Genomic DNA, 27,047 nt, shown 5'->3' with positions numbered 1-27,047 from the left:
TCCCTGATTGCTTCCAGGAAGAAATGAATGAACCAAGAACCACAGTTAGGCAGACTGAGAGACCCAGCGTGGTGTAATGGTTCAGAGCCAACAGACTCTAGTCTGGACAACTGGGTTTGATTCCCCACTCCACCACATGCAGCCAGCTGGGTAACGTGGTCCAGTCACAGTTCTCATAGAGCTGTACTTGCAGAGCAGTTCTCTTAGAGCTCTCTCCCCACCTACTTCCTAAGGCATCTGTCGTGGGAAGAGGAAGGGAAAGGTTATTGTATGTTTTGTTCTTCTCTCTCTCTCTTCTTTTTCTTTACAAAGTTGTTTCTCTTCATCATAAAACTATTTTAATATTTTAAGAAGGAGGAGGAGGAGGAGGAGGAGGAGGAGTCTCAAAGTGGCTTACAATTGCCTTCCCTTTCCTCCCCCTACAACAGACACCCTGTGAGGGAGGTGAGTCTGAATGAGCCCTGATATTGTTGAAGAAGAAGAAGAATTGGCACTTATATGCCGCTTTTCTCTACCCGAAGAAGTCTCAAAGTGGCTTACAATCGCCTTCCCTTTCCTCCTTCCACAGCAGACACCCTGTGAGGTGGGTGAGGCTGAGAGAGCCCTGATATTCCTGCTCCGTCAGAACAGCTTTATCAGTGCTGTGAAGAGCCAAAGGTCACCCAGCTGGCTGCATGTGGGACAGCAGGGACTCAAACCTGGCTCACCAGATTCGAAATCCATGCTTCTAACCTCTACACCAAGATGGCTCACACCAAAAAAGCCTGGTAAAATTGTGAAGTCTATACAAGGTAGAGAGATAAACCAGCCCTTTTTAACAGTTACCGGCTTTGTCTGCCACCTAGAATCAGGGTAATGTTGGTGAGTCTTCATCAGCAAGATGTATTGATCTAGGAACGATGGTAGTCGTATTTAATGGGAGGTATGCTTCAGTGCCTGGCAGGATGAGGGCCATCCGGCTGAATGACAGATCTCGGGTTCCCCCTAAGCAAAGAACAAATATCATTTTGTTCAAATGACATTAGGCCACCGTACATAAATTCATCCTCCTTCCCTTGTCATGTTTGCTCAGGCCGCCCATCTTTCCCTCCCCTCCCCCTCCTTTGCGCTCGGCACGGAGGGAGTTCCATTTAACGTATGAAAATCAACCTGTCTCTTCTGTTTCATTCATCATCATCAACCGAATTCATTCTGGAATCCAAACTTGTTTTCCTATTACTTCGTTATATATTTGGGGGGGGGGGGGGGCGTGATGATATATGGAGCGGCAAGCCGACAGTGGCAGGGACGGGGGACTCGGCCGACAGGTCCCCGTAAACATCTGCCCGGACGGGAAGGCTCTGGGGACGGCAGTATGGCTACGATGCCTTTCATAAACTGCTTCGTTCGCTGCGGCAGAGGAGGAGGGGATCCCTGCCTTCGGAATACGAGATGATTTTCGCAGACAGGTTTGGATATGGAGATCAAGGAAATGTACCTGCAGTCGGAAGGACTGGCCTGCAGACGGAAGCAAGGACATTCAAACCCCTGCTGGCCAGAAGGTGAGTGTCGATTTCTCATTCATTCATTCATTCATTCATTCATTCATTCATTCATTCATTCATTCATTCATTCATTCATTCATTCATTCTTGAATTTATATACCGCTGCTTTTAAATAATAAAAGATCAAAAATATGAATATGAGCCGCTCGATCCATTTGTGAGCAGCCTGAATCTGTTTGGCAGGTGACTTTCCGCATGCCCAAATGGGACAGGACAGCTCAAGTAACCGTCATTCACACATGCGTGTTCCCCTCTGACAGCCCTTGCATTTACCCACACACACACAACCTAACACCCATAGGTCTGTGCACTGCTCCCCAGCTCATTAAACAAGTAGTGAGAAAAACAGTCAGTCTATTCTTTGCACATATGTTTTAAATTATTGTCTCAGAAACAGGCATTTATTTATTTATTTATTTACTGACTGACTTATTTTATTAGTCATTTGATTTCTAGCCCGCCAGTCCCATATAGACGGCTTGTGGCAGGTAACAGACACAAACCCCACAACGAATATCATGAGGTAAATGAGAGTATTACTATGGGTTATGTGGAATAAATTAGTTAAGCCAAGGAAGGAATATATCTCTATCAGAAAGAAGAGAATAAAATGTATTCTAAAGTGAAGACATTAGATGTAAATATCTATTTCATTGACATATTATTTTTAATTAAGGATATATATTATGATTATGAATGGTTAATGAAAGATTTAATTATGAAATTTTGATCTCTAACAATATCTTTATGGGTATGGTATTAGAAAACTAAAGAACCTGATTTGTAGATGGTCGGAGGCCTTATCTAAATGTATGTATGTTGTTGTTTTTCTTTGTTTTGTTTGTTTGTTTTTTGTCATTGGATGTTTTTGGTTATTGGGGGAGGTGTCTTATTATTTATTATTGGGGGTTATTTTAAGGGGTGTTGGTGGTAATGTTTCATAGGTTTTGTGTCTTTTTTTGTGGTTGTGTAAAACTTTCAATTAAAAAAAGGTTTAAAAACATAAATATCACCATTAAACATAAAATGATAAAAACAGGAATTTTAAAATGATAAAAACAGCAATTGCCTTCACCCCTCCCAGCTGCGGAATTATCCCTCCTCCCCTCCCGGGTCAGCAGGCCACACTCCACTTGGGTGCTTTAGGATGCTTTGGGCTGATCCTGCGTTGAGCAGGGGGTTGGACTAGATGGCCTGTTTGGCCCCTTCCAACTCTATGATTCTATGATTCTGTGATTCTAAGAGCTGCCTGCTGCACTGGTTAGGGAGGGGCCCTAGATTGGCTGTGATATTCTTTTGCTGATGATATATCAGCCAATCTCTGCTTTTCTCCCCCCCCCCTTTCCATACCTGAGCTACTCACTGGGGCTGGCTCTACTCCTTCCCCCCTTCCAGGGGGCCTTTTCTTCTTCTGCTGGGGCCTTTTTTTCTTCTGCTGCTGCTGCTTCTTCCCTTCTCCCTCCATGCCAAAGCTAATCACTGGGGCCTCTGCTGCTGCTTCTCCCCCCTTCCTCTAGGGCTGAGGTAATTATTAGGGCCTCTTATGCTGCTGCTGCTTCTCCTCTCCCTCCTCCACTCCAGGGATACTCAGTGGGGCCCCTGCTGCTGCTGCTGCTGCTTCTCCTCTCCCATCATGCCTCAGGTACTGAGTGGGGCCGGCTCTGTTTCCACCCAGCATGTTCTGAGGGCGGCAGGAAGTTAGGGGCTGAGGGCTGACCCCTTATAAGCCATTCCTTGCTGAGGGCTCCCTCCCAATAAGGGCTCAGCTGTGGGAGGGGGCTATTACTAGCTGAGGACAAACAGGCAGTGAGTCACCCTTCGTTTCCAAAAATCTATGGTTCACTGATGATAGGTCCTTAAGGGTGTGATGTGCCGCTTTTGACAAGCCGAGGTTGTCCCTTCAGAGGAACTAGAGAGCGTGAGCATATGTTCTCTCCTGGTGCTCCACAAATGAGATCACTCAGCATTCCTGAGACCGTTTTATTAAAGGAAACGCAAAGGGATGTAGTGCAGCCTTTGCAAATACTTCGTTAACGTTGGCCTGTCTCAGATGCAGCTTCAGTTAATTGCTTAGTTTCACTTAGGTGGGAGCGGAGAATCAGTTTTAATTTAAGGTGCCATTACTTGGAGTGCAACTTGGCTTCCATGCAAATGAAGTGTGCTCTTTCACATGCTGGTCCTGGTATCTGTACATCGGCAGGGTTTAAATATGCAAGAAGGTGAAGCATCAGCTTGGTGTAGTGCTTAGGAGTGTCGACTTCAAATCCGTGTTTGATTCCCCGCTCCCCCTCCAATGCTGCTTACTGGGCAAATCACAGCACTGATTAAGCTGTTCTGACCGAGCAGGAATATCAGGGCTCTCTCAGCCTCACCTCCCTCACAGGGCGTCATAGGAAGAGGAAAGGAAAGGTGAATGTAAGCCGTTTTGAGCCTCCTTCAGGTAGAGAAAAGCGGCATATAAGAACCACCCTTCTTCTTCTTCTTCAGTAATATCAGGGCTCTCTCAGCCTCACCCACCTCACAGGGTGTCTGTTGTTGGGAGAGGAAGTGAAAGCAATTGTAAGCCGCTTTGAGACTTCTTTTGTTAGAGAAATGTGGCATGTAAGAACTAACTCTTCTTGTTTTTCACCAGATGAAAACCTCCAGATTATGTCTTCGTCGAGAATTTCTGGGCCGTGTTGGGAAGTAAAGCTTGCAAAAGTGGCATTCCTACAGGAAAGCTGATCATTTTTTTGAGAGCTCTGAAACTTAATGAACATTCACATTCAGTGCTTTACAGGCAAACCTTCTCAGCTGCAAACACAGAAGTGTAGCTAAACAGGTGTAGCCAAGGAGTTAACTACTCCCTAAGAGATTAGTGGGTTCTCTAAGGCAATCTAGTGAATAGGTTATATGTGAACTAGGCTTTTCATGCCAGTCGGATCTGACAGCCACGGGGCAAAGCTAGATATAAGCCCCCTCTTTAACTATGTGTAACCTTTTAGGCTTCTCTTTCAACCCATCTGTAACCTGGTCTCATTGCCTGCTTGTCTTACCACTTGAACACACAGGACAGGAACTTCTTGGTGATTTTCAAAATATCTCCTCCAGTATCCTGATTTGCTCAACAGAAGACTTCCTGTTTTTTTTGTTTGCTTGTTTGTTTTGTTTTTAAGCACATTTCCTCCCTGCTTTCCCCTGGAGCAGCAGTTGAAAAGAAGACTGCAGCTAGCTTGATAGTCTCCGTCTCTCTTTTTCTATACACAGTTGTTTCTCTTCCTAAATAAAATGATTTTAGTCTTTAAACAGCCTGGTGCTCTGTCCTATCTGCATATTTAAACTCCACCACCAAGGCCAACTGTCCGTGATCGGCTCAAGGTCGCCCAGCAAACTTCCATGGCAGAGTGGGAATCCGAACCTGGGCCCATAACTAAAATCGGACTTGAGCATGTTGAGATGGAGCATTCTTGCATGACCTTTAAGTAGCATAAGATCCTAATCCTTTTAGGAATCTGGCTTTGGCAATAATCACAGGGAGCAGGACTCAACTGCTCCAACTATTACCTTGTGATAAATAAATAAAAAAAATCCCAGTGACACTGATAGTGTTTTACAACGGTCCTAATCAGATAATTCCAGCGGATGCCCTCTGCCATAAATCAGGCTTAAAGAGCATGTAGCAGGCTTGGGATCAGATGCCAGGAATGAAAGATATTTGTTTAATGGGGCTTTAAATCGTTTGTTTTAGGGAATAGGGGGCCTGCCGCCAATGCAATAGCTTCCTACCATATATTAAACGCGGTCCATTTTTTTGCAGTAAAAGAATGGCTTGGTAGAGTCACAGCGCACATGGAGGGAAAGCGTTACTTGGCATTAGCCACAAGACTGCTTTCATAAACCCATGCCATGTGCAGAGTCATTAATTCCTTTAAAAACAAGAGCAGATGTGCTGATATTCAAGCCAACTTGACCTGTTATTCGTGCGCTCTAATCCTGCCTAGCATCTGGTGATAGCTTAGTTTAGGGGTCCCCAATCTTTTGGAGCCTGTTGGGCACCTTTGGAATTCTGAGGCAGCAACATAATCCGAGCCACAAAATGGCTGCCACAGAAGGTGGAGACAGCCACAAAATGGCTGCTGGAGTTTAGCTTCTTTCACACAATGAGATTTTTGTGGTCTGGGGGCAAGTGCTGCCAAGGTGACCCCAGCAAGGGACTTTCAAGGCAAGTGAGAAGTAGAGGTGGTTTGCCATTGCCTTCCTCTGCCGAGCCTTCCTTGGTGTTCTCTCATCTAGTCTAATGGTGACCCCAGCAAGGGGCATTCAAGGCAAGTGAGAAGCAGAGGTCGTTTGCCATTGCCTTCCTCTGCAGAGCCTTCCTTGGTGTTCTCTCATCTAGCCTAATGGTGACCCCAGCAAGGGGCATTCAAGGCAAGTGGGAGGCAGAGGTAGTCTGCCATTGCCTTCCTCTGCAGAGTGTTTCTTGGTCGTGTCCCTTCCAAGTACCAACCCTGCTTAGCGTCCCAGATCTGACAAGTCTGGTCTATTCCATGCTGCCTTCCCTCCATATGTGCTGCCCTGGATTCCTTTTTGAGAGACATAGCTCTGCTTCTCAACCATATTCTGCATGGTAGCCCCACTTCTAGGGTTTCTTGAAGCCTGAAGAATGTTTCAGGGGTTTCTCGATGTTAAAAAAAAGCCGAGAAAGGCTGAGCTCAATGGAAGCAAAGGGAAGATGGTTTCTGAGCACAGCCTTTGTTTGCTTCTGGGGCTGCTGGCTGAATCGTATGTATAAAAATGAAAAGGTACAAACCTCATTTTCAGAACAATACTCCAAACGGTCTTCACAGCTTGTCTTATAATATGATGAATGATTATATTGCCCCCTGTAAAAATGCTTGCTATAGTATATTTTCAAGGGTATGAATGGAGCTGATTAAAAGCTAGACCAGAAGTGTTACAAATAATAAGTTTCCTTTTTTCTTTTACATACAGGAGAGAGAGTGAAAAGAAAAAGCCAACCCCGCTATAAAACTTCGGCGACAAAGTAGATCTGGGAAGCAAATTCTAGCTTTCCAAACAGCAACGATATTAGTACATTTTCATTGTGGATTCAGAGCTTTTTATTGATTTAATCTCAGGCCGGGAAAGGGGTACTAGGGCTATCTAGTCCAACACCCTGCCCACAAAGGAACTACAATTATAATATCACTGATGACAAGTAGGAATCCAATCAATAACATAAAACAGATTATTTTCTCATCCTTTTGACTGTGGACGATCCCCTGAAGTATTATCCAGGCTTCAAGGAGCCCCAGAACTGGGCCGGAAGTAATGTCATCTGGCCACACCTTCCTGCCATGCATGATGAGGACTAGGGGGGAGGGAGAAAGGAAGTGGTTTGAGGAAGGAGTGTCTCTTGGGTTTACAACCACTGAGCTTCAGGTGACAGCGATACGTTCACCTGAAGAAATGGTCACATTGGATGATAGACTCCAAGGCATTATACCCTGCTGAAGTCATGCCCCTCCCTCCTCAAGCTCCACCCTCTTCAGGCTCCTCCCCCCCACCCCAATTCTCCTGGTTTTTCCTGGTCTGGAACTGACAATCCTATCTATCAAGTCGATACTATGATCGAATGGCAGATCTCATGGGAGGGAGCTGTAGTTAAATTTTTGGCCTCCAAAATTTAAATTCAAAATCTTACAGCTGTCCCGTAAACCATCCAAAGGAATTGAAAACTGGCTAATTTGGGAATTAGGCCTGTTTTTTTTAAAACACTTTGTTTAGTTTTCGAACAGTTCCTTAGCCCAAGGTGCCTTAATTGACAATAATAAAATGTCAACATCCAACTCCGGACCTGGCCAACATCTTTCTCCATGGAAAATTCCATCATGTGGTCACCTGGGTTACATCACGTAGGCCCCTCCCCCAAAACATAAACAGTGGCTTTACAAAGCCACCTCGTATCTTCTGATTCGGATCCATTCAGAACACCCTGCACGCTGGTTGTGTTGCTGTTTTCTCTGCCTCTCTGCTCATCGAGACCGGTAAATTATACCCAAACCTCTTTCCCCACTCTATTTATCCATATCTGCCTGATTGCTAGTGTGCTACTTATATTTTTGCCAGTTTTGTTGTTTTCCTTCTAATAAAGATTATTACAATTTTTTACTATAATTCTTTTTGTCTGCCTTGAGTTCTTAAGGGTGTAATCACCTTGTAAACATTGGATCCTTTTTGCTCTGTTACCACCTGTCGCTAAGCAAATTCCCCAAAGCTGAATATACACATATCACAGGACACGTGTGTAAGTGCATTTCTGGTAACGTGAGAGACATGGAAACAACCTGGATTTTATTAACAAAAGTCATTATCCCGTTCTCTTTCCCTTTCTTCCACAAACCTACATGTTAATCCTCCCCTGCACTTCATCCATAGAAACAACCCTGCGAGGTAGATTAGAAAGAGTGATTGTTCAAAGGCCACCCACAGAGTTTCATGACCAAGAAGGTGTTTGAACTGGGATCTTCTGCTCTTCGGAGAGCACCGATGGTTGGGAGGGAGAAGAAAGAATGAAAAGAAGCCACCGTGGACTCATGATCCTGCCATTCCTGCTTTTCTTTATCCTTGAAACAAGTTGTATGTTGGGGACGGGAGCCACGGAAATGCTCTAGGATAAACAGATCAGTCGGAGAATCTAAATCTTTCCCGGTGCCCTTTTATAAATTACTGATTTCCCATCTGAACGGAGGGCAGCAAAAGCACTGATGTAAACAACGATTCTCTGCAACCTTCTAGCACAGCAGAAGCCAACGGGGCGAGAAAGCCCCATGTTTTCAACGTTGCACTAGCTCAATAACTATGTACTTATTGCTTTTCATTAGGGAGTCGGGCTATAGACTTGTCAGAATAAAGAGTGGGTTTGGCGGGCCAAATTCTTCCCTCTCTTTCCCCGCTCGCTTTCGGTGACTCAAATGGAAGCCCTCGCTACAGCTTTACTCCCACCGTAAATGAAAACGGAGCAGGTCCCCCGTGAGTTCCTCGATTGGCTGTTGCTGTGATCAAGGAGGGGGGGAATTAATAGGAATGAAAAATATTTGCCGACTGGAAAAGAGGCAAGCGGAATCCGAGAGAATATGCTAAGGGGGGAAAGGCCGCTTACAAAAAGCAAAACAGATGCCAACCAATTCATTCTTTTCTCTCTCTCTCTCTCTCTCTCTCTCTTTTTTTGCCTTATGAAAGATATTATAAACTTGGCAATTTAATATCGCTGCCTCGTGAGAGAACGAGACAATGGGGGGTGTCCAGATGATATCAGAGCCTGTTGCCAATTTTGTGAGATTGTGTGGGTGAAATAGAGAACCTACAACTCTCTAGAACGGGCTTTCTCAATCAGGGTTTCAGGGAAAAGCCCTGTCCCTGGTTGAGGCCAGGCATACCTCACGCAGACCAAGGTTTAATTTATTAAACATTTATTGGGTGATATGACCGTATATTGGCCATATCAACCCACCCACCCCTCCCAAAATGGCTAATGATGGGCCTGGAGGGGGTGCGAAGGGGAGGTGCCCTAGGTGACCGTGTACACCACTAAGCTTCCTAACCATATTCAGCAGTTTCTTGAAGTTGAAGAAAGTTTCAGGGGGTTCTCCCCACTCTGTCATGGCAAGCCGGCTGGTTGACCATGAGCTGTTTCCATGCTTTAGTCCAGGGGTAGTCAACCTGTGGTCCTTCAGATATTCATGGACTACAATACCCATGAGCCCCTGCTAGCAAACACTGGCAGGAGCTCATGGGAACTGTAGTTCATGGACATCTGGAGGACCACAGGTTGACTACCCCTGCTTTAGTCTAACCTTCCTCTCAGTGTTGTGAAGATACAATGGTGCTCAGGAGAAGGATGTAAGTCACCTCAGGCCCTCACTGTGCAGAAAGGTGGGATATAAGGTAATTAAAGTCATAAATAAAATAAGTAGGACTGACAAGAGCCTAAGCCACATCTTCCTTGACAACGAGATCTTGTCCGCCCTGTGTGAGTTGAGAGAGATTAGGGGTGGGGGGCAATGTTTTGCTACCCTGTTCGCCGACAGCCACCGAATACCTGTCAGAATGATCTCCTATTCCAGAGTGTGCCTCTTTAATCACAGCTGGAACATGGAAACAACTTTTCAAACAGTCATTTGATGCCATTTTTAAAATCCCGTCAGGCCTCTGAGTGGTTTAGTACAGAATACGCAGTTCACTCTTCGCTCCTTTTGTCTTTTGGCGTAGTGGTTTGATAGACAGTTTGGTGTAGTGGTCAGGAGTGCGGACTTCTAATCTGGCATGCCGGGTTCGATTCTGCACTCCCCCACATGCAGCCAGCTGGGTGACTCAGCCTCACCCACCTCACAGGGTGTCTGTTGAGAGGAGAGGAAAGGGAAGGCAAATGTAAGCCTCGTTGAGACTCCTTCGAGTAGAGAAAAGCAGCATATAAGAACCAACTCTTCTTCTTCTTCTTCAGTAATATCAGGGCTCTCTCAGCCTCCCCTCCCTCACAGGGTGTCTGTTGTGGGGAGAAGAAAGGGAAGGAGATCTTGTTGGGAATCCTTTGGGTAGAGAAAAGGGGCTTATAAGAACCAACTCTTCTTCTTCTTCTTCTTCTTCTTCTTCTTCTTCTTCTTCAGTAATATCAGGGCTCTCTCAGCCTCACCTCCCTCACAGGGTGTCTGTTGTGGGGAGAAGAAAGGGAAGGAGATCTTGTTGGGAATCCTTTGGGTAGAGAAAAGGGGCTTATAAGAACCAACTCTTCTTCTTCTTCTTCTTCTTCTTCTTCTTCTTCAGTAATATCAGGGCTCTCTCAGCCTCACCTCCCTCACAGGGTGTCTGTTGTGGGGAGAAGAAAGGGAAGGAGATCTTGTTGGGAATCCTTTGGGTAGAGAAAAGGGGCTTATAAGAACCAACTCTTCTTCTTCTTCTTCTTCTTCTTCTTCTTCTTCTTCTTCTTCTTCTTCTTCTTCTTCTTCTTCAGCTTTGGATGGAAATTTTCTCGACTCCACACAAAGGCCAGTGAATGAATTACAGGATCTGATGCACTGAGCAGCGGCCCCCGACTTCAAAGCTTCTTAATAACTAGGGCATGAATCTAAAATGTTGTGGCACGCCAAATCTATGTGTTCTCCTCTTTCTCATCATGTTCTTTTGAAAAGGTGGCTTTATTCGGATGCTTGAGACTCCTCTTGTTCTACAAAAGCACTTTTTAGGATCTCATCGAGGGTTACATCCACCAGTGTTCAACGGGAACGGCTCGCGTGTCAATTATTTATCGCCGGAGCTTTCATCTGCCTGAGGTTTTTTTTTTCCCCCCTGAAAAAAATAAAATAAAAACATGCTTCTCTCCCTTCCCTGGTTTGATGTTTAATTTAGAATAAAAGTTTAAAAATCTGTTTTTATATTTTTAAAAATCCTCAAAAAAGTTTCCCTCTATTTCATCGAAGGAAGCAATTTCAGGGCGGGGAGGGGGGAATGCACTCAGTGGAGAATGCCCACAACAATGAAATGAAAAGAAAGAGGATGCTTGATAAAAGGACCGATCCTACAAAACAGGAATCCCTTTCAATCTGTATCAATTCCCATGGAGATGGAGGATGTTCAGTGAGTTTACAGTTGTAAGCTGTCCATCAGCCAATTAACAGGGAGGCTAGCCTTCAGGTGGGGCTTGGGGCTCCCTCAGAATTACTGTTCAGCTACAGCAGCCTTTATCAACTGTTTTTTAACCATTGAGAAACCCTGGAAATATTCTTCAGGCTTCGAGAAACCCCAGAAGTGGCACAATTGATCATAGAGTTGGAAGGGACCTCATGGGTCATCTAGTCCAACCCCCTGCACTATGCAGGACACTATGCTTTGTGAACAAACTGGAGGAATGGAGACCTGTAGATGGTTCCCTGAGTTCTTTGTAGGCAGGGCAGTATGGAAATGGATGGATAGCATTGGAGGGAAGACCTGGGCTCAGGAAGAGAGAGATTTGGTTTCTTCAATGAAAAAAAAAAGGGGAGGGGGAGACAAAATGTGTACAAATGCAGGTGTCAGTTAGGTACTTTCCCCTACACTATAAATAACACATTGCACAGGTTCCACAGTGCCTGGCTGCTAATCAGTTTTTTATTCAGATTGTCTCCAACTAACAAGTCAGCCATTATTCTCAATAGTTATCGAATCCTCTTTTCATGAGCTCCATAAAGGATATGGGAGCCTATAAAGTCAGAAAGGTCACTTCCAACACAATCTTTGAAATCCTTGCTAGTAAAATTCTGCTCAGTCTATTTCTCCATGCATCCAGCAAAAAGAAGGGTGCGAATCCTAATGTTCAATAGCAGCAATGGCAAATCAGGGCAGGCCAGGGGCATATTGGTATGCAGAAGTGATCTTTGTGATCTCTTTGTTGGAACTACAACCACCAAGTAATTTGGGGAAGTGAGCCTCGAAGGGCTGTTGTTAAGGTCTTGAAGTAGCAAAGCTGCACCTGTGTGCTCAACTAGTTGTGGGTGGTGGCCAGTGTTGGGAATTATAGCCATGAGCAGTGGGGAAAAAAACCAGCACTTGTTCTGGGAGATCTCTTTGTTTAAGCTGGGCTCTCACCCACTTCCTGTTTCATCAGAAAGAAGAAGCTCCTGTATGCTCTGAAGCAAGCAAGGAGCAGCCACTAGGCTCTCAGCTCTCCATGTGCTGATGTCTGGCATGTAGTCTGCTTGAGCCAGCCATAGGGGCTTGCAATGTGTTTTCTTTGCACCATAGTTTAAGCTTTTGTACTCTGCTTCAGTAAGGAGACTGAAGCAGATGAATGTGATATATGTTTGTAAATAATCTTCCCAGTAAAGATTCTCTCTTTTAAACCTCAAAACTCTGTGAGTCTGGAACTGTGCTTCATCCACAAAGATAATTAATTACTGTATACTTTCCAATGCCCTGTTACTCTGCAGCTCTGTTTCTCTAGAGGGACTCAGGACTCAGCCAAGTCCAAAAGCCCCAACTCTCTTCCAGCTCTGTGTGATTTTGTGATTCTGTTTCTATGGTTGTTAGCTCTGGGTAGGGAAAAACCTAGAGATTTGGGGGTGGAGCCTGTGGAGGGTGGAATTTGTGGAGAGGAAGGATATGAGCCGGGTACATTGCTATAGAACCCACCCTTGAATGCAGCTATTTTCTCCAGGAGAACTGACCTTGGTCATCTGCAGACCAATTGTAATAGCAGAAGAGCTCCAGGCTGCAACCCTACCTTAGGTTAAGGGACCTGGGTGCTTGTTGTCACTCTGCTCTGCAATAAATTCCACACAGTGGGTTGCCGGTATGCTTGTTCTTTAATCATAGAATCATAGAGTTGGAAGGGGCCATACAGGCCATCTAGTCCAACCCCCTGCTCAGCGCAGGATCAGCCCAAAGCATCCTAATTTGCATTTGCCACATGGAGGCCCCGGGCACCTGGCGATCTCCTGCAATTGAAAGTGAATTCCATACTACAGAGATCAGGTCCTCTGGAAGAAATAGCAGCTTTGGAGGATGGACTCTCTGACATTCTCAAATTCCCATCAGTTTTACAGCCTAGAATAGGTAACTCGACCGTTATGTCTGATTTTACCCACTCTGAGTCAGCTCGTGAATGGTGGGCTTTAAAAATAAGTTTATTATTGTTAGCTGTGGTTTCCTTCCCACCTGGCCTGATGGAACGCTCAGGCATATGAGACTTTCAGCAACTGATGATTTGAAAAATACTAGGAAGTTCCTGATCTAACTATGCTAACTACACATTATTATTATTATTATTATTATTAGTAGTAGTAGTAGTAGTAGTAGTAGTAGTAGTAGTAGTAGTAGTAGTAGTATCCTTTAAGGTTCGAGGCGGATCGCATCAATCCCCTAAAAACAGTAATAAGAACAATAAAACATAGTACATTAATCACAACAAGGCAAGACAAGAATGGCGGCCAGGTTCATGCAAACTAACCCAACCTATATAGATGCACAACTTTGTAACTCACCTGCACTCAAGAACATCTCTGATGCCCCCTGTAGGACTGTTGAACCTTGCACATTACAGATATTGTATATTCCATCAAATGTCCCTTCCCTTCTGGATACATAGATTTTTCCCCCAAGCTTTTTTTTAAAAAAAACTGGAGTTCCTAATGGGAAAAGCAGGTGATTCATTATTTGGTGGTGCCCACAAACTGTCCTCAAAATTCCCGCAGTGCCCCCAGACTGAACAAAACTGGGGATGCCCAACCTATATAGATGCACACCTTTGTACGTCACCTGCACTCAAGAACATCTAACCATGGTTCCATTCGGATCATGACTCTTTGGGGTAAATAGCTCAAATCAGACGGCTTCTGAAGATTTTTGTAGCCACGTCCACCTCCCTAATTTTGACCACCCCCAACTCTGCTTCCTCCGCCGCCCTCGGAAACTCATTCAAATGTCTACCTAAAGAACCAGAGGAGTGTTTTTCAGAGCGGCAGCCCCTGCAGTCGTCACGGGTCAGGTCCATCTGGAGCGATCGAGGAATTAGACCGATGCCTTGGGCTCGGCCCCCTTTCTAATTCGAATATAAGTTCTCGAGAAGCAGCCATCTAAATGTCTAAGAAAACCTCGTTTGCAATATCGGGCGGCCACTGAGAGCTCAAATGAATGAAATGGGCAGCGTGCCGAATAGATTTTTACCTGCTGCTCGCAGGGCCAGAGAGGAGTAAAGCCAATACGGGAACGGCACGTTTCTCATTTTGCCGAACTGCAAGGGAGACAAAAAAATCAAATTAGGATCCCCTACTTAGAGAATCAGCTTCCTGTTAGGGAAGGTTTGTGAAACTGTTAGGGATGCCAAGCGTTGTACCAAGCACAAGTGTGACGGGGTAATAGACGTCGATTTGTCCCTCCCTCCCCACCGCCCCCCCGTCCACCACCCCTCCTCTTTAAACTGGAGGGAGAGATATACTTGGCTCAAGCGCTATGGAAAGTTGGGCTCGCAAATATTATTGAAGTGTAATAGCACCCCCTGCCAGGTTTCAATTACAAACTGCATTTCACACACACCGAGAGAAAAACACACTGGAAAATGTCAGCACCAAACTTTTTGCATAACTTGTGTAAACTTTTGCCGTTTGGAAAGGGGGAGAGGATGGGGGAGAAGAACTATCTAGACTGGATTAGAGGGGGGGGGGAGACTTGGGAGGGGGGAGAGAATGAGAGAGAGAGAGGGGAGGGGGAGATTCAAATGGGTAGCTGTGTTGGTCTGAAGGAGCACAATAAAATCAGAGACCAGTAGCAGCTTTAAGACCAACAAAGATTTATTCAAGGTGTGAGCTTTCGAGTGCAAGCACTCTTCCTCAGACTGACCCAGAGTGCTCACACCTTGAATAAAATTTTGTTGGTCTTAAAGGTGCTACTGGACTCTGATTTGAGAGGGGGGGGGAAGGTGATCCCTGAGGAAGCAAAACCCAGCGCTGTGGCCAGGATCCAAAATATTGTTCAAGAAAGAGGATCATGCTGTTCACCGAATCTTTGACTCCCTGCCCTTTGATCCACTAACCACCATGTCTTATTTATTTCCCCCAAAAAATTGTTCTCCCAACTTCCATGACAACCTCACAACAACCCTGTGAGGTAGGTTAGACTGGGGAAAAATAACTGGCTCTAATTTATCCCGTGAGCTTCCATGGCAGATGGCCAGGGGTCCATCCTGGGGCCCCCAGTGCCATGTCAAAGCATTTGCAGTTTAGCTCAGGGCAGCTTTGCTGCTGAAAGGAGGGGGGGGGAGATCCCCTGGGGTGCTCGTGCCACATGCTGTATCTGGACTGAGACTATAAATATCTCAAGAATGGCATTGGTGAGCTTTTGGATGGACCCACGGCTACAATCCCTTGTAGTTTAGCCCCAAATGAGGATTCGGAGCCGGGTCTTCAACATCCAAGTCAAACAATCTAAATAGGAATACTGCAAATGTCACTATGAATGTGTCCGGCAGGTGAGTTTTTCGTGTTTGTAGGAGTCAGTCAAGCAGCCTGTTAGGTTTCAGGACAGACAGTCGGGGACACCTGCCAAACAGTTTCACAGGAAGGTTTTCCAGAATCCTACATGTGCAAAGAATAGAATCATAGAATCATAGAATCATAGAATCATAGAATCATGGAATCATGGAATCATGGAATCATAGAATTTAGTCCATCTAGTCCAACCCCCTGCTCAACGCAAGATCAGCCCAAAGCATCCTAAAGCAGGCATCCACTTGCATCACTATGGAGTGTGGAATCAAACTCAGCTCGCCAGATTTGAAGTCCACACTTCTAACCATACACCAAGTAGTTCTCGAGCTATAGCCCTTCTGTGGCTCTTCGTATCTATTTTTCTGCTATAGCACTAAATGCCCAGTCCTGGACAGGTTAGCCCAGCCCAGTCTTGTCAGATCTCGGAAGCTAAGCAGGGCTGGTCTGTTAGCATTTGGATGGCGGACCACCAAGGAAGACGTGGGTCATGGCACAGAGACAGGAAAAGGCTGGCCACGCTTGAAGTCTGTTGACTTGAAAATCGTATAAGGTTGCCATAAGCTGGCTGTGAATTGGGACAACTCTTCACCAACCCCTTGGGGCTGAAGGCTCCCTTTCTCCTTTGCTCACAATCCTTCCAAAGAAGGGTGAACGAATATTCCGTATTTTGTTGCTTTTTTCCAGGGGCTTATCCTTTTTCTGCCGTGATTGTCATTCCTCACTTTCCCTAATGGGTTTCTTAGATTAGCTTGTCTTTTGTAAAGCCAGTTTGGTGTAGTGGTTAGGAGTGTGGACTTCTAATCTGGCATGCTGGGTTCAATTCTGCACTCCCCCCCATGCAACCAGCTGGGTGACCACAGTGCTGATAAAGCAATTCTGACTGAGCAGGAATATCAGGGCTCTCTCTGGCCTATTATGCACAACCGCTGAAACGGCGGCATGTAGAACGCGGAGGAGGAAGAAGCGAAGCAAGCCGCTTACGCACAGGACGGAACACAACGGCGGCAAAACCCAGAGTATCCGATTATGCACACGGCTACTCCGGAGCCACTTCTGGTTGTGCCCTGGTCCCGGGAAGCTCCACTTTCTTCCACATCTCGCTAACGCGGCTTTTTCAGTAGCATACGTTGACTCTGTGCCTGGTTGCCGCCTGCAGCGTGCATAATTGGTGATTTTAGCCACCGCCATTCCACCCCGAATGCGGACCTTCCACTCCGTGCATAATGGGCCTCAGCCTCACCCACCTCACAGGGTGTCTGTTGTGAGGAGAGGAAAAGGAAGGTGATTATAAGCCGCTTTGAGACACCTTCTTCTTCTTCTTCTTCTTCTTCTTCTTCTTCTTCTTCTTCTTCTTCTTCTTCTTGCTTTGTTTGTCAGATGCCGTCTTCTATCGATTGCACTGAGATCGACTCTAAATCACGTAAGTAAAATATAAGCAATAATTGTACATGACATTGATACATCCTTTAGAGGTGCAGCACACCGAGAATGAGTTATCAGTTCGCAAATAATGCTGACAGTGTCATGGCGGGAATGAAATGGAAGGAAACTGGAAACGGAGCCAACGCCGGCGAACCACAAGCTTAGTTTGCACAAGGGAAAAGCACAGATCGAAATGGGAATCTCTCCCATTAGAACAGCAGGGATCACAGATATTTGAAAGCACCTCAGCTCTCACCTAGATGGTGCCCTTTCTCTTCCATTCAATCCCTCCTCGAAACTTACCTCGTCGGTGAAGCCTTGAGATGAATCCCTAAAGTCTAACTCCAGGGCAGCTGCACGTCTTCATTTGCCCTTTGATTCCCTTCCATCCCCCGTGGGTTGAAACCACCTTCCGAGTGCAATCAATTCTCAGCCTCCTTGGAGCAAGATCCTGTGTTTTCCTGCTTCCATTATATTATATAGCACAATGTGCATTGCACTGTATAGCAATATAGTTCTGAGGATACCTGTCCAGAGCCTGTTCTGCACACAATAGATAATGCACTTTCAATGTAATTTAGAAGTAGATTTTCCTGTTCCTCACAGGAAATTTCAGCTGCCAAAGCACATTGAAAGTGCATTATCCTATGTGTGCGGAATGGGCCCAGATGGAAGATCTTGTCCAGTAGCAAGTTTCTGCAAGGTGTCTGTTGAAGCCTATTCCAATCATCATATGTTAGCTAAGATCCTCCCATCCAAAGGACTAGAGCAGGGGTGGTCAACCTGTGGTCCTCCAGATGTTCATGGACTACAATTCCCATGAGCCCCTGCCAGCAAATGCTGGCAAGGGCTTATGGGAATTGTAGTCCATGGATATCTGGAGGACCACAGGTTGACTACCCCTGGACTAGAGGACTGTTTAAGAACTTACACTGTGTGCATGGGACCCTAAATCAATTGCTCCTGAGTTCTAAAGGCACATGAACTACAAATAATCCAGGTACCAGGACTAGGAAAGACCTACACCAAAGACACCATTGACGTCAAGAAGGGGCCATGCCTCAGATATAGCCTTCTCAACAGGGGCCACATGGCTCCCTGAGGGGCCCTGGCACAATTGAATGGGGCCACAACTTGAAAAACATGAGAAGGGGAACCAAAAAGGGTTTAGAGGGGGCCCTGGTAACTGAACTGATGAAATACCCTGTTGTCACCTATGATGTCTTTAATTAATAACATTGTAAATTGTAAGCCACTTTGAGACTCCTTCAGGTAGAGAAAAATGGCATATAAGAACCCACTTCTCTTTTTCTTCCTCCTGCTGACCTCAGGTTTTCCTAGCATTATTGCCCTTTCTGATGACTCTTGTCTTCCCATGATGTGACCCAAGTACGATGTCATTTGAGCTTCTTGGGAGAGTCCGGGCTTGGTGTAGCCTAGAGCGCATTTGCTGGCAGGGGCTCATGGGAATTGTAGTCCATGGACATCTAGAGGACCACAGGTTGACTACCCCTGGTCTACGGGATTTGTAAAACTCCCCTCTAACACCCTGTTCTTCACCGTCCAACATTCACATCCATTTTTATGCTGTAGCGCCGGGAAAGGGGGGGGAGGGGAATCAGCTTCCCAGATGGAATTACTAGCATCCGAAACAAAAAGTAAGCTGTAAAAAAAATCAGATTGCTTGCCATATGGCTGCTTATTTCTACATCTCTGACAGTAGCAAAATATCTAGGCGCTCAGTAGGCAATGGGGCATCCAGCTAAGTGTGCTTGCTAGAATGTCCCTAACATAAATCCAGCTCACCATTTCTTGGGTTGTATCAGACATGTGAGAAAAACTGGGGAAGGGGGGGGGAGGCATGAGATTCACTGGACCGGCGGAAGGAGAAGAAACACCCAACAAGTTGAGGACGGTCGGCAGTAGTTGGATGCAAGAGCTCGGAACAGTTATTTATTGATGACCTTTTTTGTGTGTGCGAGCTTTACCAAGTCGATGTAAAATTAATGCTTCCGAAAGACTGTATGCTGGAACAAGAGCTGGCCTGTTTATCAGCAGAACAAACAAAACACATCCAGGGATGCGGGGGCTGAAGCAGAAGGCTGCCGGTCTGTTGTTACACATGGAGCCCCCCCCCCCCAATTATCCGTGACAAACAGAAGATTGCGGCGTTACAAACAGAAACTCCTGACCACCTGCACAGTAGTTCCTACAGCTGGCCGTCAGTATGGTCCTGTAGCATCCAGAGAAGAACAAATAAGGAAGATCTGTGGACTGTAATTCCAAAGGTGGTTTGCGCAGCTTCCTTATGCAAAGTCCCCAGTCAGAAGTTACAGGCTAGCATTGCTGGGAGACTCATGTGTAATGTCTGGTGTTTGGGGGTGTATACAAATTGCTCCATGAACCATTTAAGTAAGAAGAGCCCTGCTAGATCAGACCATCAGTCCATCTAGTCCAGCATCCAGTCTCACACAGCGGCCAACCAGTTACTCTGGAGGGCCAACAACAGGACTTAGAAGCCGAGGACTTTCCATGATAAGAACGTAAGACTATCCCCACTGGATCAGACTGGTGGTTCATCTAGTCCAGCATCCTGTTCAGCTAGTCCAGCATAACACAGGGGGGCAACCAGTTCCTCAGCAGGGTTCCTTATAGAGGCTGAGGCCTTCATAAGAAGAGCTCAGCTGGGTCAGGCCAGTGGTCCATCTAGCCAGCATCCTTTCTCACACAGGGGCCAACTAGTTCCTCTGGAGGGCCAGCAACAGGACTAAGAAGCCGAGGACTTCCCCTGACAAGAATATAAGAATATCCCCGCTGGATCAGACAAGTGGTCCATCTAATCCAGCAAACTGTCTCACACAATGGCCCCAACAAGTTCCTCTGTAGGGCCAAGAACAGGACATAGAGGCTGAGGCCTTCATAAGAACATCAGAAGAGCCCTGCTAGATCAGACCTCTGGTCCATCTATTCCAGCATCCTGCCTCACACAGTGACCAAGCAGTTCCTCTGGAGGACCAACAAAAGGACATAAAGGCTGAGGCCTTCATAAGAACATCAGAAGAGCAGTGCTGGATCCGACCAGTGGTCCATCTAGTCCAACATCCAGTCTCACACAGTGGCTTCCAGGTATTTCCTAACCCAGAGCTGGCAGCCCAAACTGGCCCACTCTAGATTGAAAAATGCCACTTTCTAAGCTTCTTCTAGGAAATAAAAATCACTTTACTAGTAAAAAAAAAAACAAAAAACAAACAGCAATGCATGGGAAGAGCTTCTAGACCACCTCTATTTCTGCTGTTCTGGTTTTCCACCCCCAAAAGAGTTTGATTGTGTTTTTGTTTCTTTCTGAACAATAGAAAAGAGCCAGAGTGCACCATAAAAGACTAGCAAAATCTGTGGCAGGGTAGGAGTTTCATGAGTCATTGCTCACTGCTTCAGATGCAGCTAGAATGTAAATCCATCGGTCCTATATATTAACAAGTGGTGTGATTTCAGATGCCGAATGACAATAGCAGGCCAATGACAATAGTAGGTGAATGACAATAGCAGGCATTCAAAAAATGCCATTCTCCACAAGCAATCTTAAGGGGTCTTGAAGCTACCATCTCAACACTTTACCACCTCAGTCTGCTGCACCAGGCTTCAAACCTTGGCTTACCAAAGGCCTTATCCACTTCACCTTTCCAGGCAGAGAAGCTTAATGTATGGTTGCCAACTTCCAGAAGGAGCCTGGAGACTTCCTGGAGTTCCAAATGGCCTCTAAATCAGAGGTAGTCAACCTGTGATCCTCCAGATGTTCATGGACTACAATTCCCATGAGCCCCTGCCAGTGTTTGCTGGCAGGGGCTCATGGGAATTGTAGTCCATGAACATCTGGAGGACCACAGGTTGACTACCCCTGCTCTAAATCACAGATATCAATACTCTAGAATCATGGAATCATAGAATCGTAGAGTTGGAAGGGGCCATACAGGCCATCTAGTCCAACCCCTGCTCAACGCAGGATCAGCCCTAAGAATCCTAAAGCATCCAAGAAAAGTGTGTATCCAACCTTTGCTTGAAGACAGCCAGTGAGAGCAAATGAGCCGCAAATGGTTGCTTTGAAAAGGGAACTCTATAGCATTGTACCCTGGTGAGGGTCCACCACCCAAACCCTTCCCTCACTTGGGCTGCACCCCCAAAAGCACCAGGAGTTGGCAACCCTAAGGATTAAAGAAGTGCCTGCACTGAAAACAGCAGAGGCCTTCTTCAGGTCCCTGGAAGCAGACCCGCCTTCCCCCAGCACACACAAGACACGCGCTCGACGCTTGCCTCTCGCCACCAACTTTCTGCAGCGTTCCCCGGATGAACCCTAGAACGGAGGAGTTCATAAATGTTAAATTAGAAAGACTTTGCTCAGCAATGCAAACCATGACTGTGACCCGAAGCGAGAATGTACAATACCTTTTCTGTCGGATTTCCTGTCACTCTCATTCCCTTTGAAGCTCGTCTCTTCCCTTTCAGGAAGACAGAGCAGGGGGAATTCTGATTCGTGGCCCGGTCCCCTGTTGTCCCTCATTCAACAGGCACCAGAATCCAGATGAAACCTGCTCCTCGCATGCACAGGAAGGGGAAAGAAAAAAAAAACCCATCTTACTTTCATCAACGAACTTTCTTCCCCTTTCCGAAAGTTTCCTTGGTTGAGCACCCGCGAGCCTTATTAGACAGTCATCTGGCACTAGTTACCAGGGCCTCGTTAAAGGGAAAGCGTTTGAGAAGGCTCTCATGAAAAGGAGCCTTCTACAGTCGGAATGAAACCCTTTCTTCCTCGCACTTTGAGGTGCTGTAGAACTGAATGAATCTCCACGGACACTCCATCGGCAAGCAGATCACAGGGGTCTCGATGGCCCCTCGCTAACCTTCGTGGTTATCTTTATTACAGTGAGCGCTCCACCGTCAACGGGAGGCGAAAAAAGTTGAGTCAGCATTTTTATTTTATAAAGGGAAAACCCGAGAGAGAGAAAGAGGGAAAGAGGGAAAGAGAGAGAGAGAGAATTTTTTTGTTCTACAGGCCGCAATGCTCTTTAAGTCCCCTCTTTCTCAGTTGAGCTAGCACAGTTCTACAGTCTAAAAATAATGATTACAACAGCGATGAAGGTTACCTCTTCCTTTAATTGTGACCGGCATTAAAGCTGAGAGCATAACCCGAACCAAAGTCTTTGTTGGCAGTGAAAACTTTCCCTCTTCCCTTCTTTCCTCTTCGATCTTCTTTGGAACGTTCTCCTGAGGACCCCTGGGGATGACGGAAGGTCACCTACTTTGTTTTTGATTTGTAAAATTCATTTCCGTTTGGGTGAGATTTCGGGAGGTGGGGGGGTCGTGGCTTGGTGGAAGAGCTTCTGGGTTGCAGGCAGAAGGCCCCATGTTCCATCTCCAGCATCTCCAGCAGCAGGTGACGTGAAGGGTCTCAGTTGAGGCCTTGGAGAGCTGCTGTCAGCCTGAGTAGGCAATGCAGTCCTTGATGGACTGATTCAATATCAGACAACTTTGCGTTTCAATACGTCCAGCTCTCCACAAATCCCTAACAGTTGTACACATTATTTTGCTCTGTATGCCCCCCCCATGGGGCTCCCTTCCATGACCTTTCTAAGGTGTGCTTGACCAAAGGCTCAGGAAACCTCTGCAGATAGTTCTTCATTGTTTCCCACCACTATCACTGTGCGTTCCCATGCTCAGAGCCAGATGGCTTCCTGGCAGGGCCGGATTTACATGAAAAGAGGCCCTAGGCTATTCCCCATATGTGGCCCCCTTCACCTCCCATTTTTTAGTTTGCAAATTACACGAGAGATAATAAAATACATCATTACTGTGATATATATCAATATGTTAAATGAAACGTGTTGTGATTGGTACTGACCTTTATAAAAAATGTGGAATATAGGCCCCTCGATCTCAAGGCCCTAGGCTGAAGCCTAGCTAGCCTATAGGAAAACCCGGCCCTGCTTCCTGGTCACAGATATTTAGGTCAGGCTTTCTCAACAAGGGCTTTGTGAAGGTGTTTCCAGATGGGTGGGAGTTAATTAATTCTTAACATATATCCAGGGCCCACCTTAAGGTTGATCTCCCTAAACCTGACCCAAGACGCAGACTGGGGGTCTTACTTCAGGATCGGAAACCTCCCCCTCCTTTTAACGCCCAACCAGATGAACAGCACTGGATAAGTCGTAAGTTATGTTAATTGCGCTAGTCCTAACAATATAATACTTGAAATGTTTTATGACGCTATTGTAGTTTTAATCATTTTGCTATACATTGTATGATGTACACTGCCCTGAGCAGGTTCCCGGGAAGACATTTTGGAAATTGAATAAATAAATAAAATAAAAGGTATTATTTGGTCCTCCCCCGACCACCACCACCTTTGGAACAGTGTCGTTACTTGGAACTGACATTTAATTCAGCCTTTCTCAACTTTTTTTTACTGTTGAGAAAGCTCTGAAATGTTCTTCAGGCTTCAAGAAACCCCAGAAGTGGCACAATAATGCAGAATACGGTTGGGAAGCAGAGCTGTGGACACGCCCACCTGGGGCCCCTCCAGGCCCATCACTGGCCATTTTGGGAGGAAGGGGTAGGCCAACATGACCAAATATGATCATATCACCTGATAAATGTTCAACAGATTTCAAAAAGATATAAAAATTAGTTAAATCCCAGGGCTGTCAAGAAACCCCTGGGTTTCATGAAACCCTGGTTGAGAAAGCCTGGTCTAATTAAACTTAAACTTCACAAAGGATCTGTGTGTCTTTCTTCAACAGGCTCAGCTCCAGCACTGTGGGCAAGCATTCAGATGGACAGCTCAACACACAACATTTTTTAAAAGCCATCCCTCCCCAAGGGGAAGAAGGGAACAGAGAAGAAGACCAACAACCCCAGAACTCTCCCTAGTCTGTAGGTACGGCTAAAGCTTTTTGGATTGCCGAGCATCAGTCTCAAAATGCCACAGGTTGACCCTGACTACCAGACTGAAGTTCTACGGCCCAGAGTTCCTTGGGGCAGTCCCCTAAGTTTGCCCACCAGACGAAAGCCGAGAGGACCTGTCTTCTCAGCCCCTGCCACCGCCTCAGACCAGTCCTTTTGTTTGGAATGTAAAGAAGGTCAAATGATCTTTAATAACTGCAGGAGGCCAGAATCTTCCTTCCTACGACTTCTATGAAAATGCCACCCGCCGTAAGGCTGTGGCCTTAAGACGTTTGCTGGGCAAATATTCCACATTGATTTAGGCTGTAATCCTACGAGATAAGCTTCTCAGGGAAGAAGGTTAGGCCGACTGGACTTGAAGAGGGAAAATGTCCATGTCTAAATCCCACCTTCCGTCTCTTGCCCTTCCTCCACATACAGTTGCAGAGTGGCTGATAAGGTGATTTTGATTTACTACACCACAGGAAGAAATCACAGCTTTTCTCCTTGGGGAGGGGAGAAATTAGGGACCCCTCATCTGTTTCATCCTTGAAGGGCAAGGCTCATAGCTGCAGTGTTTCTGCCAGGACTTGGAGTGCCCAGAATTCAAGTTAGAGAGTTATGCTTGGTATCGATGGAGATTGATAAAATGAAGCATGGGAGGAGAGAGTTGACAAACAGAGCTTTTCCTCCCTCTCTCTGAAGATTAAAATTCGATGTCATCTGATGAAGCTGATGGGCAGTAGATTCAGGATGGACAAACGGAAATACTCCTTGACCCAGAGAGTTATTAAAATGTGGGATTCGCTGCTAGAGGCCCAGGAAGAAACAACTATAAAAGGGGATTAAACTGAATCATGGAGAAGAGGACTAACCCTAGTAAGATAAGGGGAATGTCCCCATTCAGATATATATTAGATTTGTTAAACATTTATCAGGTGATATGACCCTATATGGCCGTGTAAATCACCCCAAAATGGCCAATGATGGTGGGAAGGGGAGGGGCCCTGGTTGGGCGTGTCCACAGCTCTGCTTCCCAACCATCATGCCACTTCTGGGCTTTCTCAAAGCCTGAAGAAGGTTTCAGGGGTTTCTCAATAGTAATAAAGTTGAGAAAGGCTACCCTACAGGGTCACTGTAAGTTAGTTACAACAACAACAATCGTCTCCACAACCAATATAGTGCAGCATCTGGAAAGCGCTGAAGGTACAATGAAATCCATTACATCCTGAATCTATGGAATATTTTTGAATAATTAATCCAGATCTTCCCATTTCAGACAAGACTCTGATTTGAATGTCATTTATGCATTCCTTTAAACTGGGGCTACCAAACGTATATATTTTGCTGTTTCTACATCTGCTATATTATCTTGCCCCCTAAGAAAAATGTGACAGTAAATGTAGACATTTGTACATCACTCATAACAAATAGATTATCAAAAGGTTCTGTTTGTTTATTTGTTTGCTTCCTTAATGAGACATTTATTAGCTGCATTTCCAGGGGAAAAAAAAAACAAACCTAAATTTGGTGTATGGCAATTAACAAGATAAAAATAAAAATAAAGTCAGAGCAATTTTCTAAAATGAATCAAAACACAGAAAACATAAAGCAGTGGGAGACAGGAACTAAATCAGAGATATGGCAAAACAAACAAAATTTGAACCCAAGAAAGTCAACATGTCAACTTTAGTGTTCAAACGGGGGGGGGGGGGGAGTGATTTAAAAAGTAATAAAACGTAATAAAAAGACAGAATTCTTTAAAAAAAAACAGCTCAGGTCAGTCAACTAGATTCTGAGCATTAATTGAAATAAGTTTGCAGAATGACTGAGCAAATGCAGACAATTTCACCTGGCACTGAATACTTAACTGAAGGGGCACCAGATGAGCTGCTTTCGGTGGGTAAGTCATGATGCCACCACAGAGAAGGCCCTGCCTCATTCACATGCACAGGGAAATACCTGGTTCAGAATCAGACCATCAGGTTTTCTTAAGGGGGGAAATCCTGGAAGGGTTTTGCTGATTCGGTGGGAATTAAATTTTAAAAAAATTATCTATGATATGACCATATATGGTCATGTCAACATGCCCTCCCTTCCCAAAATGGCGGGTGATGGGCCTGGAGAGGGTGGAAGGGGGAGGGCAAAGCTTGTTGTGGTGGTAGCTGGAATCCAGAGAGGTAAAGGTAAAGGTAAAGGTATCCCCTGTGCAAGCACCGAGTCATGTCTGACCCTTGGGGCGACGCCCTCTAGCGTTTTCATGGCAGACTCAATACAGGGTGGTTTGCCAGTGCCTTCCCCAGTCATTACCGTTTACCCCCCAGCAGCAAGCTGGGTACTCATTTTACCAACCTCGGAAGGATGGAAGGCTGAGTCAACCTTGAGCCGGCTGCTGGGATCGAACTCCCAACCTCATGGGCAAAGCTTTCAGGCAGCTGCCTTACCACTCTGCGCCACAAGAGGCTCAAGAGAGGTATGTGGTCTCATTCTTATTTAACTACACTGGGGGGTAGCAGGGAGCAACAGAGTCATGGACGCCCATCCCAGTCCTGTTCCCATCTCAGCAGAGTAGTATACTGGGCCATTTCTGTTGCTGGAGGGGTGCAGAGCGACGGAGCATGATGTCACATCTGGTAGGAATGTCTGGGTGATGTCACTTCCGGTGATATGGCTCCTGTGGGCGTGGCAGGAAGGTGTGGCCTGCTGATACCATGTCCAGGGTTTCTCAGCGGTTAAAAGGTGGAAGCCTTTCACATCACCTGCCACCTGATCCTTTCAGCTGGAGCCGCTGGGGATTGAACCTGGGACCTTCTGAAGGCCTAGCATCCACATTGTTGCTGAGCTACAGGTTCTCCTCTCCCTCCTCTTGGGCTGCTCCTCACCTTGATTCAGAAGGTGGTCCTCACAGACCAGGGCCTTTAGTACAGGGATGGCCAAACTGTAGCTCTCCAGATGTCCATGGACTACAATTACCATGAGCATTTACATTTACATTACAATTACAATCACACTAGCATGGCCTCATGGCATGTGTAGTCCATGGACATAGAATCATAGAATCATGGAATCATAGAGTTGGAAGGGGCCAAGAGGCCATCCTGCTCAACGCAGGATCAGCCCAAAACATCCTAAAGCATCCAAGAAAAGTGTGTAT

The 27,047-nt window shown here is 45.8% G+C and overlaps 1 long non-coding RNA gene across 2 annotated transcripts; it reads right to left on the bottom strand.

Annotated features, from left to right (window-relative positions):
- Positions 1 to 414: 414 nt before the first annotated feature.
- On the bottom strand, positions 415 to 21,519 carry LOC143839133 (uncharacterized). Of its 2 annotated transcripts, none has more exons than XR_013231626.1 (4): positions 21,401 to 21,519; positions 16,783 to 16,949; positions 14,220 to 14,286; positions 415 to 984 (listed from the first exon to the last, which is right to left on the bottom strand). It is a non-coding gene; the product is annotated as an uncharacterized LOC143839133 (long non-coding RNA). The 2 variants fall into 2 exon arrangements; XR_013231627.1 differs by lacking the exon at positions 415 to 984 and adding an exon at positions 6,755 to 6,894.
- Between the last annotated feature and the right edge of the window lie 5,528 nt (positions 21,520 to 27,047).

This window comes from Paroedura picta, chromosome 5 (assembly GCF_049243985.1).
Source record: "Paroedura picta isolate Pp20150507F chromosome 5, Ppicta_v3.0, whole genome shotgun sequence".
Lineage (NCBI taxonomy): Eukaryota > Metazoa > Chordata > Lepidosauria > Squamata > Gekkonidae > Paroedura > Paroedura picta.
The sequence above is the reverse complement of the archived record's forward strand: the minus strand, read 5'-3'. Positions and strand labels throughout refer to the sequence as shown.